This window comes from Microtus oregoni, unplaced genomic scaffold (genome assembly GCF_018167655.1).
Source record: "Microtus oregoni isolate MIOR12 unplaced genomic scaffold, Mior012 000018F_ref0000195, whole genome shotgun sequence".
Classification (NCBI taxonomy): domain Eukaryota; kingdom Metazoa; phylum Chordata; class Mammalia; order Rodentia; family Cricetidae; genus Microtus; species Microtus oregoni.
Genome location: NW_024543077.1, coordinates 29,638,301 through 29,652,871, shown reverse-complemented (window position 1 = coordinate 29,652,871; position 14,571 = coordinate 29,638,301). Strand labels below are relative to the sequence as shown.

General features: G+C 39.1%; 1 pseudogene; it reads right to left on the bottom strand.

Annotated features, from left to right (window-relative positions):
* Positions 1-8,206: 8,206 nt before the first annotated feature.
* Positions 8,207-9,265, bottom strand: LOC121458815 (annotated as a pseudogene).
* Positions 9,266-14,571: the final 5,306 nt, after the last annotated feature.

Sequence of the window (14,571 nt, the reverse complement as noted above, 5' to 3'; positions counted from 1 at the left end):
CTTTGCGCTGTGGCTTCATCTGTTTAGAGTATTGGGAGCAGGAATCTCCCAAACTCCTCCGTAGTCATCTTCAACAGGGTTCATGCATTTATGGATACAAGTTGCAAAACTCAGAGAAGCCTCGTTTCTCCAGTATCTTCTAGATATCGAGCACTTTGCATTTAAGATTTAAATATAATCTGAATTTATATATAAATAATATATATAAATTTATATATAAATAATATATGTAATGGAGGTTATGAAAGGCATCTCACATGTCGTGTAGCTCTCCACTACTGAGTCATAATGTTGAAGAGTAGAATTGGTGATACAATAGATTGACCAATGCTTAAAAAATAATTAAGTCGGGGGCTGGAGAGATGGCTCAGAGGGTAAGAGCATTGCCTGCTCTTCAAAGGTCCTGAGTTCAATTCTAGCAACCACATGGTGGCTCACAACCATCTGTAATGAGGTCTGGTGCCCTCTTCTGCTCTGCAGGCATACACACAGACAGAATATTGTATACATAATAAATAAATATTAAAAAACATAATTAAGTCCCGCAAAGTAGAATTTATAAGAGGGAGAACTGCGTCTAAAACACCCAAAATGTAAGTATATGCTAATTAGGGCTGGAAGAGATTAGAATGCCTGTTAGAATGATTGTTCACCAGGATTGTCCAGATATTTGACCCCAAACCATTTCAAAGAAGCCATCACTGATTTAAAGGCGATGATTGTGCACACCTCTAATTCCAGCACTCTTGAGGCAGAGGCTGATGGATTTCTTTGAGTTCAAGGCCAGCGTGATCTACTAGAGTACCAGGACAGGCTCCTCAGGTACTGAGAAACCCTGTCTTGAAAAATCCCCGAGTTCAGGGATTAAAGGCGTGCAACACCAGCAAAGATGCTAATTTTCTTCAGAAGCTTACTAGGCATGGGATGTGTCTTCTGCAACACCTCTCCACTCTATCTTTTTTATCTTTTTCTTGCCCAGTCCAGACTTTCCCCTCCCTTGTGATCTTCACCTTAGAACCCTGTCAGCCAGCCGGGTCGTGGTGGCGCACGCCTTTAATGCCAGCACTCGGGAGCCAGAGGCAGGAGGATCTCTGTGAGTTCGAGGCCAGCCTGTTCCTCAGAGAAACCCTGTCTCGAAAATCAAAAAAAAAAAAAAAAGAACCCTGTCAGTGAAGAATGACCTGCTGTAGCAGGTCATGGGCATACTTGAGAAAATAGTCTGCGAATATTTTGCCTAAATATTTAGACTGGCAAGTTGCCTGTTTCTATTTCAATTGTTCAGAGTATAATCTGGACTACTATCCTAAGGGATACTTATGAATAACAGCATATATTAAATGCAAAATCTGTCTAACCTAGCTCCCCTTGAGCATTGGACAATGCATAACATTATTAAAGAGACTTTTCTTTATTAATCTTCTAAGTGTGTGATGTGATTTCTCAGTGGGATGGTGTATTAATTCTAGAAGAGCCTCATTTCCATCTTGATAGAAATATTGTTTCTGACGAAACTTTTGTTATGTTGACTCAGTTGGCCTTGGTCCCTATTTGTTGCTTTCCTGGACAGTGACCTTGAGTGTCCTCTATATTACACCCTCAAAGTTCTTTTTTCTTTCTTTTTTTTTTTTTTGGTTTTTGAGACAGGGTTTCTCTGTGGCTTTGGAGCCTGTCCTGTAACTCACTCTGGTAGACCATGCTGTCCTCGAACTCACAGAGATCCACCTGCCTCTTCCTCCCGAGTGCTGGGATTAAAGGTGTGCGCCACCACTGCCTGGCTCACCACCAAAGTTCTTAAATGACTCTACCAATTCACAGTTTTAAAATTATGTATTTGCTGGGCAGTGGTGGTGCATGCCTTTAATCCAATCACTCGTGAGACAGAGGCAGGCAGTTCTCTGTGAAATTGAAGCTCGTGTAGTCTAGAAGAGCTAGTTCCCGGAAAGGCACCAAAGTTACAAAGATACCCTGTCTTAAACAAAACCAATAAAATAAAATAACAGATTTGAACCATGTAGTTGACTGCCAACGCAGTCACAGGAAAAGGATTTGCATATGGAGCATTTCTTCTGTCCTCAGATCACAATAGGAAGAATGGATTATTGTGTGCACTGCAGGGGGCACAGCATAGGCTATCAGCTGTTGCAGCCACCACTATGAATAAGGGCCTGACTGTGGTAGCAGCAGCGCTTTGTAGTTGCCCAGCATGTGTAAATTAAGGTCATGTGAATGAACACAGATGAGATTGTGTGGGTGTCCCGATTAGGAAGGTTATCTGAGTCAAGGAACATTGAATTTGCAATTAGGCAACTATCCTCTGCAGATATGATCGATCTTTTTTTATTGATATATATTGAGCTCTACAATTTTCTTTGCTTCACTCCCTGCCTCTCCACTCCCACATTCAACCCTCTTCCAAGGTCTCCATGTACCAAATTTACTCAGGAGATCTTGTCTTTTTCTACTTTATACTTCCCATATAGATTAGATGTGTGTAAGTCTCTCTTAGCATCCTCATTTTTGTGTAAGATCTGGGATTGTTGTTTGTAGGCTGGCTTTCTTTGCTTTATGCTTAAAAACCACCTATGAGTGAGTACATGTGATCATTATCTTTCTGTGTCTGGGTTACCACACTTAAAATAAAGTTTTCTAGATCCATCTATTTACCTGCAAAATTTAAGATGTCATTATGTATAGCACTCCTTTCTGTAAATGTTCCACATATTTCTTTTTTTTTTCTTTTTTTTTTTTTTTTTTTGGTTTTTCGAGACAGGGTTTCTCTGTATCTTTGGAGCCTGTCCTGGAGCTAGCTCTTGTAGACCTGGATGTAACACATTTTTCTTATCCATTCTTCTATGGAGGGGCATTTAGGTTGTTTCCACATTCTGGCTATGACAAACCAAGATTCTATGAAGATAGTTCAGCACATGTCCTTGTGTTACGATTGAGCATCCTTTGGTTACATACCCAAAAGTGGTATTACTGGGTCTTGAGAAAGTTTGTTTCGTAATTTTCTAGGAATTGCCACACTGACATCCAAAGGGACTATACCAGCTTGCATTCCCACCAGCAATGCAGAAGTGTTTCCATTTCCTCACCATCTCTCCAGCAGAAGTTGTCATCGGTGTTTTTAATCCTGGCCATTCTTTCAGGTGTTAGATGGAATCTCAGAGTTTTGATTTGCATTTCTCTGATTAACGATATTGAACATTTCCTTAAGTGTCTTTCAGCTACTTTAGATTCCTCTGTTGAGAGTTCTCCCTTTAGGTCTGTTTTTTTTTTTTATTGGATTATGAGTTCTTCTGGTGTCCAATATCTTTTGTTTTTTTTGTTTTTTTTTTTTTCGAGACAGGGTTTCTCTGTGGTTTTGGAGCCTGTCCTGGAACTCGCTCTTGTAGACCAGGCTGGTCTTGAACTCACAGAGATCCTCCTGCCTCTGCCTCCCAAGTGCTGGGATTAAAGGCTTGCACCACCACCGCCCGGCAGGTGTCCAATATCTTGAGTTCTTTGTATATTTTGATGATCAGACCTCTGTCTGTTGTGGGGTTAGTGATGTTCTTTTCCCATTCTGTAGGCTGTCGTTTTGCCTTGTTAATCATGTCCTTTGCTTTACCGAACCTTTTTAGTTTCAGGACGTCCCATTTAATTGTTTCTCTCAGTGTCTGTGCTACTGCGGTTATATTTAGGAAGTGGTTCCCTGTGCCAATGCCTTCAAGTGTACTTCTCAATTTTTCTTCTATAATTTTCAGTGTAGCTGGCTTTATGTTGAGGTCTTGGATCCATTTGTACTTGAGGTTTGTGCATGGTGATAGATATGGGTCTATTTTCATTTTTCTACATGGTGATATCCAGTTATGCCAGCACCACTAGTTAAATATGCTTTCTTTTATCCACTTGATATTTTTTGCTTTTTGGTCAAATATCAGGTGTTCAGAAATATGTGGATTGATATCCGTGTCTTCTATTCAGCTCCATTGGTCTTCCTGTCTGTTCTTATGACAATACCAGGCTGTTTTCAGTACTGATTGAAGTCAGGGATTGTGAGGCTTTCAGAAGTTCTTTTATTGTATAGAATTTTTTTGGCTATCCTGGGTTTTTTGTTTTTCATATGAATTTGAGTGGTGTTCTTTCAAAGTCTTTGAAGAATTTTGCTGGGATTTTGATGGGCATTGTATTCAATCTGTAGATTGATTTTGGTAAGAAATATGATGGATCTTGCTTGACAGAGTTATATCGGCTCAAATATTTGAAAAACAGGCCATTGACTAACTCTATGTGTCAGGTTATAGAGCTCAGCAGTCAACATATGTAAGGGCAAAATCAATCTGTCTCTTGTTAGTGACATCCCCTCTCCTAAGAAAGGGCCTACTCTTTTTTAAAGTCCATATAGAAAATTGTATTTAATCTTAAAAGTGCATTTTTTGGTGTATTGAGACAGGGTTTCTCTGTATCTTTGGAGCCTGTCCTGGAACTAGCTCTTGTAGACAAGGCTGGCCTCAAACTCACAAATATCTGCCTTCTGCCTCCTGAGTGCTGTAATTAAAGGTATGCACCACCACCGCCCGGCTAAAAGTGCATTATTATCATCACTTTAAAGATCACTTTTTGGTATCAGTTTCAAATACTTTCTTTAAGTGTATTGCTGCTCTTATCTCTGTTTCTGTTCTCCAGTGTTTCTAAGTCATTGATAGTTTCATTTCATTTCTTTCAAGTTATGTTGATTTCTATGTAGAGAGAGCAATGTCTCCTATACATTAGGCTTGCCTCATGCTATGTAATTGAGAATTGTTTTGAACACCTACCTAATCCCGCCTCTGCTGCCCAGTTCTGGGAAGACAGTCCTGCAACTCCTTCCAGGTTTGTCCTTCACTAGTCAGTGAGAAAGGAAAATAGAGCAGTTAATGAGTGTCTGCTAGTCATTCTGGCTTTTATTGGGGACTTAGAAATGAAGAGGGATTGGTATAAGAATTGAACTCAATGATCAACTTTGAAGTTGGTGGAGACACAGTGCAGGAAGTGAGAGGTTGCACTGTGGTTAAGGGCTTTCCTCCTTCAACTGTGATTACTTATGTGGAATCAGTTAGTCAATTGTGATGCTGTATGATTGTCCTGATTGACCATTGTGTGCAGTCCATAGACAATGGCAATCTGGGTATGGGACTGACCTTATCTTGAAATCTAATTGTGATATATACAATATTTCATCAAAAATAGATGATCTGTGTAAAATGTTGTGTCCCTGCTTAACAGGACTGTTACTTTTCTGGATAAGATCTTCATCTTTAGGGAAAATACATGAGAAATATTTATTGTGCTCTAATACAAATCCTTAGTCTCTGGAGCACATGACCATATAGTGTGTTTCAAGTTTTCAAAATAATTTTTGAGATTAAAACTTCATCATGTCCACATTGTCTTTGCTCCCTCCAAGCCGTAACATATCCTGATTGTTTTCTAATTCATGGTCTGTTTTTGTTTAACAACAGTTACAAAATAAGCACAATTACACAGGAACAGTGATTCCTTTATGACTGTGACCTGTGTTTGTCTTCAGGATTTCCCATCTCTGAGGGAATGGGATGGCTGCACTGGAAAGTGAGTGTGCAATGCAATGTGCACACAAAGGACCCTGTGCTTTGGATGAAGAATAGGATGTGCTATAGGGGAGTGGAATAATGTGTGCTAAATACAAATGTTCTAATCTAGGCCCCTGTCTTCTGGGCTGGGAGGGCAGACTGGAAGGACTGTGCTGTCCGAGTCTTTTGATATCTGATCCTTCTATAGGGGAGCGGCTAATATTTTGAGGCCCAGCGATGTGGCCCTAACCATTAAGGAATTCTGGGAAGGGTTAGAAGTGGGGAGTACTAGTAGCAGACAGTTTGTGGGTTCTTTCCATGATTCTATTCTTCCTCTGTAGTAGGAGTTGGAAGGAAGATCACAAGCTATACCATGGCGAGTGTTGGGTGTTCAGGTCTGTTGAACTGTCATTTCTGCTGTGACTTGGACTGATCATGAGCCAGCATGTAGTTATGTTGGTCCATGTGGTTCATGTTGGCAGTGGCCCTTGTTCTCTGAGCCTCCCCGTATATGAATTTATTGGGGCAGGGGAGTCTCTGGAAATTCAGGATATGATCGTGATTGTCCAGAGTACACATGTGGACACTGCTCTTGGTGTGCAGTGGGAAGAGAGATTAGAAAACTGAAGGTCTGAATTCCAGAATTTCTCAATATTGCATTCCAATTTCAGGTTTGTGTTATAAGGATTACAAATAGTTTAGGAACTGGTAGGAAATGATGATATTGACCTTCTAGCAATGCATGATCAGAATGCTTTTAATGTCATCCTGCCACTTGCTGCAATGGTGTGATCCAGTGAAGCTTTCTTCCAGGGGGAAAAGGAGTTTCTGATCTGAAGAGATTTCTCAGGTGTGCCTTGTATTGGACAGGTAGATAGAGCATAATCCACATCTTGGAGCATAATCCATGTAGCAGAAAATAAATTTAAACCATTTTTTTTGTTTTCCATAAACAACATTCTCCATGACACATTATTTTAAGAAACCCCATCCCTTTTAAATGAGTTTAAGAAAATAAACAAAATCCAGCTCCCACCTCCTTATTCCCACTTCTTCCCATTCCTTTTAAATAAAAGGGGGAAATGTAAAGATAAAATAAAACAAAACAAGAACACCTGATAAATAAATAAAAAAAACACTGCAAAACTTTCCAAAACAAAGTACTGTATTTCTCTAAGGTAAGTAAAATTTACACTGAATCCACTGGGAGTGAGTTCTTTCTGGTAATAACTTGCAAAGAAAGACACTCAAGACAGAAAAATAAACAAAAAAGCAAACAAAATAGTTCACCAAAAAAACTGGAGAGGCTGGAGCTCTGAGGAAAGAAGGGTAGCGTGTGCCTAGACCTGGTAAATCAGAAGCAGGCAGGGACTGCAAAAGACAGAGAGAAGATGAAGGAAGAAAGTAAGCTGAACAGATTGGTGCCCTTCCAGAACTCTGTGTAAAAAGAGTTCTACTACCTGTACCCACCTACCCTTGAGCATTCCCAAAGAGAGTGAAGTGGAGCAGAGGAACAGGAAACAGTTTGCACATTTTTGAAGTGTCCATGTTGAATCTCCATAGGAAATATGTCACACCTGCCCCCAGAGCAGGTCCCTATAGTTAATTTTGGGATTCTCCCCCTTCCACAGCATAACTTTTTTTAAAGATTTATTTATTTTTTTATTGAGAAAAAAAATTTCCGCCTCCTCCCAGCCTCCCACTCCTCCCTCTCTCCCCCCACTCCTCTCCCTCTCCCCCCACTCCTCTCCCCCTCCCTCTCAAGTCTGAAGAGCAGTCAGGGTTCCCTGCCCTGTGGAAAGTCCAAAGTCTAGGAAGGTGAACATCCAAACTGGCTAGGCTCCCACAAAGCCAGAACATATGGTAGGATCAAAACCCCGTGCCATTGTCCTTGGCTTCTCATCAGCCCTCATTGTCCGCCATATTCAGAGAGTCCGGTTTTATCCCCTGCTTTTTCAGTCCCAGTCCAGCTGGCCTTGGTGAGCTCCCAATAGATCAGCCCCACTGTCTCCGTGGGTGGGTGCACCCCTCTTGGTCCTGACTTCCTTGCTCATCTTCTCCCTCCTTCTGTTCCTCATTGGGACTTTGGGAGCTCAGTCCAGTGCTCCAGTGTGGGTCTCTGTCTCTATCTCCATCCATCGCCAGATGAAGGTTCTATGGTGATATGCAAAATATTCATCAGTATGGCTATAGGATTTCAGGTTCCCTATCTTCAGCTGCCCCAGGAACTAACTGGGGGCCTCGCCTTGGGCACCTGGAAGCCCCTCTAGGTCCAAGTCTTTTCCCAACCCTAAGATGGTTCCCTTAATTAAGATATGTGCTCCCCTGCTCCCCTATCCAACATTTATTTATTTATTTATTTATTTATTTATTTATTTATCCCTGCAGGCCAGCAGAGGGCACCAGATCTCATTATAATTGGTTGTGAGCCACCATGTGGTTGCTGGGAATTGAACTCAGGATCGCTGGAAGAACAGTCATTTCTTTTAACCTCTGAGCCATCTCTTAGCGCCCCAGTATATCTTTTTTATAAAACATTTTTTCCCATCGAGGTCATCGTTTGTTTTCTATCTTTTTAAATTCTTTTATTCCCTTCTTTCCTCTTTTTCCCTGTCTCTCCTTCTAATACTTTTTTAGTAAGGGGAATACCATGATATCACTCTAGCCTGGCCCTTGTAGACTTGATCCCAGGGCCTGCTGTTAAAACCACTATAGAATCGAGACAGGGAGATGTTGTAATTGGTAGTCTGGGCATGGTATTGGATTTGTGGGAAACCCCTGTCTGTTGTAGTAATGAGAATCATCTTGATTTGTCTCACTCTAAACAGGGACTCACCTAAAGCCAGGGAAGTCCTCACTGACTCTTTGTCTAAGAAGTCTACATCTTCAAACCCTTTGCCAAGGCCACTGAATTTGTCACAGACTGACAAATTAGTAACACGGTTGACTGAACCACAGCCACGAAAGTGAGCTTCCAACTCTTCTGCTGTTGCACCAAAGTCCACATTGCCAACATAGATGGAACTGGCATCAGCCTCCATCTTCTCCTCAAGAGATGACCACTGAGCCAGCATTGTCTGGGGTTGTACTCTTATTTTGGGGTTGTATTCTTATTCATCTGCTTCTTTACCTCATTTTGTAGCTCCTTTAATTTCTCATTCTCTTCCTCTATCTCCCTGACTCCCTGAAGCTTTGATCACTTCTATCTCTGGGTCCTCAATGATGCTGTCCTTGAAGTGCTCATTCTGGCTTCTGGGGACTCCCCAGCTGGTCCCAGAACCTGTAGCTGAAGGATCCTCATTCCCAGCCTCCCCAAAGGCCCCAGGCCCACTTCTCAGGCAGGGATCCCCAACCACCTGCTTCCCCCACTGTTCTTCAAATCATTTTTCTAGGTTGTTTGTGATTGGGCATCAGTGGAGCAGCATTTATCTAAAACAGAAGAAAGCACAAGGGCTTGGAGAGCCATCACAAGCAATCTCTTCTGTTTGCAAAGAGAACATCTATATCATGAGACTTCTGTCCTTAGAAGACAGATCAGTAATTAGAGGTCAGAAACAACAGTTTATGGGTCACTTTGAGATCACTGCTTTTTCTGTTGGCTAACACAGATGTTACTCACTGCCATCAAGGTTCCTGGAAGAAGAACAGCAGGCATAATAAAATTCTGTATGATGTTAAAACCTACCTAACATGATTATACTTTCAACTGTAATAAGTAACAAACTACTAATATGCAGTACTTTGTATCTTAATTACTTGATAATAATAGCTTTCAAGGACTAAACATTTTCTTTTTTCTTTCTTTTTTTTTCTCCCAACAAAGTTTGTTCTCAGAATTAGGGATATCATTTAGGGGTTGATTATAATTGGTATAGGGTTGCAAGATGGAGAGAAAATTTGAGGCTGAGGGATCACTTTGAAAAAAATGGGAAAATTGGATGGGATAATAGATTAGTGTGAGCTTACTCACACTAATAATAATAGTGAGTTGGGGCTGGAGAGATGGCTCAGAGGTTCAGAGCATTGCCTGCTCTTCCAAAGGTCCTGAGTTCAATTCCCAGCAACCACATGGTGGCTCACAACCATCTGTAATAAGGTCTGGTGCCCTCTTCTGGCCTGCAGGCATATGCACAGACAGAATATTGTATACATAATTAATAAATAAATATTTTAAAAAAATTAAAAAAAATAATAATAGTGAGTAAATAGAGTAAATATTGTGATTTATTATTTACAGCGAATTGCATTGGTATAGATTATTGTATATTGATATAATGTGAAATTATATTGAATATTGTATGCATTCATGCTTCTACCTCTGCTTAAAAACATTTTTATGGATTGATATATATTTATCATATTGCAACATACATTTCTACCTTTGATCAAGATACTTATACATTGTTTACATTTTGAAGTCATTGTCCTCATTTGTTTCAGTTGTTTATTGTATAATATTCCAATATTTATTTCTTTATTATGTATACAATATTCTGTCTGTGTGCATGTCTGCAGGCCAGAAAAGGGCATCTTTGCAGATGGTTGTGAACCACCATGTGGTTGCCGGGAATTGAACTCAGGACCTTTGGAAGAACAGGCAATGCTCTTAACCAGCGAGCCATCTCTCCAGCCCCCTTGTATAATATTCTAATATGAGCCTTAGTTTTTAAGTTTATAGGTATTAAGAACTATAGATCAATAGTCATTTATGGTTTTTATAGTTGGAATAATCAGGTTCTTTAGATACGTAGAGATTATATTCTTCATATATAGGTAATCTTCAACCACTTCAAAGAGCTGTAGATTATGGCATTTAAATAACTTTGAGTTATGTTTAAGTGAGACACAATTGCTCCTAGTAGCATCATTCTATTTCCGAGAGAATGTTGAACACCGGTCACTTCACTTGGAGCTTGTTTTCTTCTTGGCAAAACTGGCCTTTAGGCAAAGACATGTTCGTGTCTCAACTACTGACAAGATACATGATATCCAAAAATGGATAAGCAGGATTGTTAAATCTTGCCAAGATAGGATAAGATGGATTTTAAATTTTTCCTACCTCCTTAAGTGGTCAGTCAGTTATTCTAGGTCTTTGCCAAAGTGGGTTGCTTCAACATTGCAAATGAGACTTTGGATGATTGCCCAGGGAGCCAGTTGTCTCTGTAATTTGTTACACATTTTGAAAGTTGCTTGATTGCACTTCCTGCTTACTCAAGTAATATTATTTCCCTTCTTGGATCTTCGATGGGGTTGAAGACTAGATAGTTGAAGTTACTTTCCTCTCATGACTTGGCCAAGTTATTATACAAGACATAAACTAGTTAGGATAGGATAATTAATGAATATATTGTTCTTATTTATAGTATAGAATTGTGTATTGGGCTTAGAACTCTCTTATTTTTTTTTAAAAAAAGGAGAAGGTGCTGTAGGAAATCTTACAGCCAGTGGTTTCCTGACCACTAAGGCATGGCCTCTTATATTATATATACCAGTATAGAGCATGAGTCCAGCCTCTTTCTGGCTGCATGATTCGGTTTCTGATCTCAGTTCGAACATAGGATTCTGATTTGTGAGTCTATCCCTAATAAATAAACATCTATTTCTCAATTCTGAGCTAGTATTGCATTTCTTCTAAGAGTCCTTCTTTAAGAATCATTAAATGTGAATCTTTTAAGTGATGAAATGATTTCCTTCATTTGTTGACCATGGACCAATAGTGACTGGGTTCAGAATGTACTTGATTAAATAAACAACCCACCAGAAAATATCATGTATTTGAAGAACTTTCTCTCCTTATTGGTTTTATTTCAATTTTCTGTGGATCCTTAGTAGGAGAAGCCTTTCTAGATGAAATTCCTCATTGTATGCTATGAATTTCAATAAACTAAAGTAATTTCCTGACATTTATATCTACTGTGTTGTGCTTGACATTAATCGGCAAATTTCGTATTTATACTGAAATGTGTTTACCATCATTATAGGTTCAATCTCTAAATCACAGAAGATATAGCAGAAACAGTTGTTATTCGGTGCTCAAGAGTTTGGTAACCTGCTGTTTTATCTGAGTCATTGTGTGGCTCTAAATTCCTGAAAGTAAAGGGAGGCATCATTCCTGGCTCTATTTGTTGTTATCTTATTGGATGATGGCCCTGGAATGCAGGTATTTTTTATGTCAAGTATATGCTGCTGTGCTGAGCTTCATGCTTATCTTGAATTTTAAAATTTGACAGAGGGTATCTCTCTGATTCCCAGGATACCATCCCATGGATTGATAGTGTTAATACTGCCTGAGTATTTTGAGTCATTAAATTACAGTTGTATGAACATCTTTGAAGGTGTAAGTCACAAACAATGCCATACCAGTTTGGAATTATAATTAATAGAGTGGTATTTATTTCAAGGGGGAAAAACTTACAGATCACCGTCCCAGACAACAGCCCTCTGCACAGCCAGGAAGGGAGTCTAGTCACCTGCAGAGCAGGAAGTGAAGAGAGTGAGGAGAGGGAAGTGGCCGCGTTTTTAAAGGGAGAGAGACCACGCCCCAATGGGCTGGTTTCTCAGCAGCTATAGGCTGGAAGAGCAGGAGGACCTCCCGCAACACTTCCCCCTTTAGTTTAAATAAGAGAGTTTTAAACCTACTATGAAATTATATACAATAAGTACAAATATTCTATTCTAACTAGCTTAGGTCTTGTATAATAAATAACTTGGTCAAGTCATGAGAGAAAGTAACTACATTTATATAATCTTCAACCCCATCAAAGATCTGAGAAGGGAAATAATGTTACTTGGGTAATTAGGAAGTTCAGTAAAACAACTTCCAAAACATGCAACAAATCACAGAGACAATTAGCTACCTGGGCAATCAACCAAAGTCATGTTAGCAGCGTTGAAGTGACCAACTTTGGCTAAGGCCTAACATAACTGACATACCATTTTTAAAGGCAAGCAACTTTTCAAAACTATCTTACCCTGTCTTGGCAGGATATGACAGTCCTGTTTTATCCATTGATGCATGCTCTGTATCTCTGTCAGTGGTTGAGGTATGGGCATTTCTTTGCCCAAAGGCCAGTTCTGCCAAAAAGAAAGGCTCCAGGTGGAGTGTCTTTGGTGCTCAACATTCTCTCAGGACTAGAGCGGTGTTGCCTGGAGAAATTGTGTCTCACTACCACAAAACTCTGAGTTAGATTAAAGGCCATTTTCTACAGCTCTTTGAAGAAGTTGAAGATTATCTATCTATACTGAGTATAATCTCTATATATCTAAAGAACCTGATTAGTCTAATTATAAATGACAAACATAGATGACTATTAATCTATATAATTTTCAATGTCTATCTAACTTAAAGACTAAGAAAATAAATGACTGTGAAACAAATGAGGACAATGACCTCCAAATATAAACAATGTACAAATATACATTGCAGTAGGTAAATATATATCAATACACAAACATCTTAATCAGAGGTAAAAATGTACACTGCAATATGGTAAATATATACTATATATATATATCAATACAATATATGTCAATACATAAAAAAATGTTTTAAACAGAGGTAGAAACATGCTTGCATACAATAGTCAATATAATTTAACTTTGTATCAACATACAAGAATCTCTACCAATATATTTATCTAAAAACAGTAACTCACAATTACAAATCTATTATCCAATCATCCCTCTTTTTTTTTTTGAAAATTATCCCTGAACTTATAAAATTCCTCCCCCAACCCTCAATTGTATACTAATTATAATCAACCCCTAAATGATGTCCCTAAACCCAAGGGCAAACTTTACTGGGAGAGGGGACGTCGTCCTCTAGAATTATTTAAAGCTGTCATGGGGGCGACATTCTTTCTGGGGGATCCTGTGAAAGTAAAATGATGGTTAAATTTCAAGATCAATGTCTTTTAAAATTGCAAATAGTCTCTGAGTATTTTGTGCAGGTCTGGCCAAAATGTTGTATAAGATGTGCACCATTTCACTTAACCAAGTTGGAACTGTCTTGTGCAGCTGGTACCCAAAGCAGGTCTTGTAGTAGTGCTATCTATCAGTATCATGACGTCATATCAACCAGGTGGAGCTGTTGTTATGGGGCCTCATCTTCTTCCTGGAAACTTCAAATGTCACTTCAGGAAAAATTCATTGTTCATTGTGAAAAACTTAAACATTAATCATATATATATATATATACACATATATATATTTATATATTCAATGAAAGGCATGATAGATATATTCATTGAAAAGTATGATAGATATGAAGAAAAGCAAAGATGTTTCCTAAACTCATATTTCTTTTTGTCCCATATCATGACTCTTGACATGAGACAGAAACTCCAGAAACTTTGGGTTTTTCTCTTACTAACAGGCTTGGAATTGGAGAGGGACTGAGCCAGAGTCCAACTTCAAAACCAGCTCTATAAATTTAGAAATATGGTCTAATATTACTTACACAACCCATTCAGTTTTTTGATATTTCCTATTGGGCAGGTATTTTTCCATCTGTCAGTATCCAAACATCCAGGGTCCCTTGAATTTTTCAAAGATGAGTGTTTTCCTGTGCAGATAAGAACAGAACCCTGCCCCCATTTTATATGTTTTTCTCTTCACCTGTATGAATATCATCATTGTGAATGAGTTATCATTTCTCCTTTCCAAGAGGTTTATCCTCTTCAAATCGAAACTTTATTAATTTTGATGGTATCCACAATTTTCCTTCTCCTGTGGAAACAAGAGCAGAACCCCTTCCCCAATGTAGCACATCTCCTGGCTTCCATTGAGAGGTCAGCATGTCTTTGAAATAAATCGGTTGATTTAGTTCAGCAGACTTTTCCATTATCCAATGTCTTTCTGCTGCTGTCATTCCTTTCTTATTAGCCTTAAGAGAATTCAAGGTTAATAAAGCATTATGTAATCTATTTCTGGGGGTATTTTAGGTCCCTTTCTGTTTGTTTAGCGTATCCTTTATAGTACGATTTGCTCTTTCTATAAC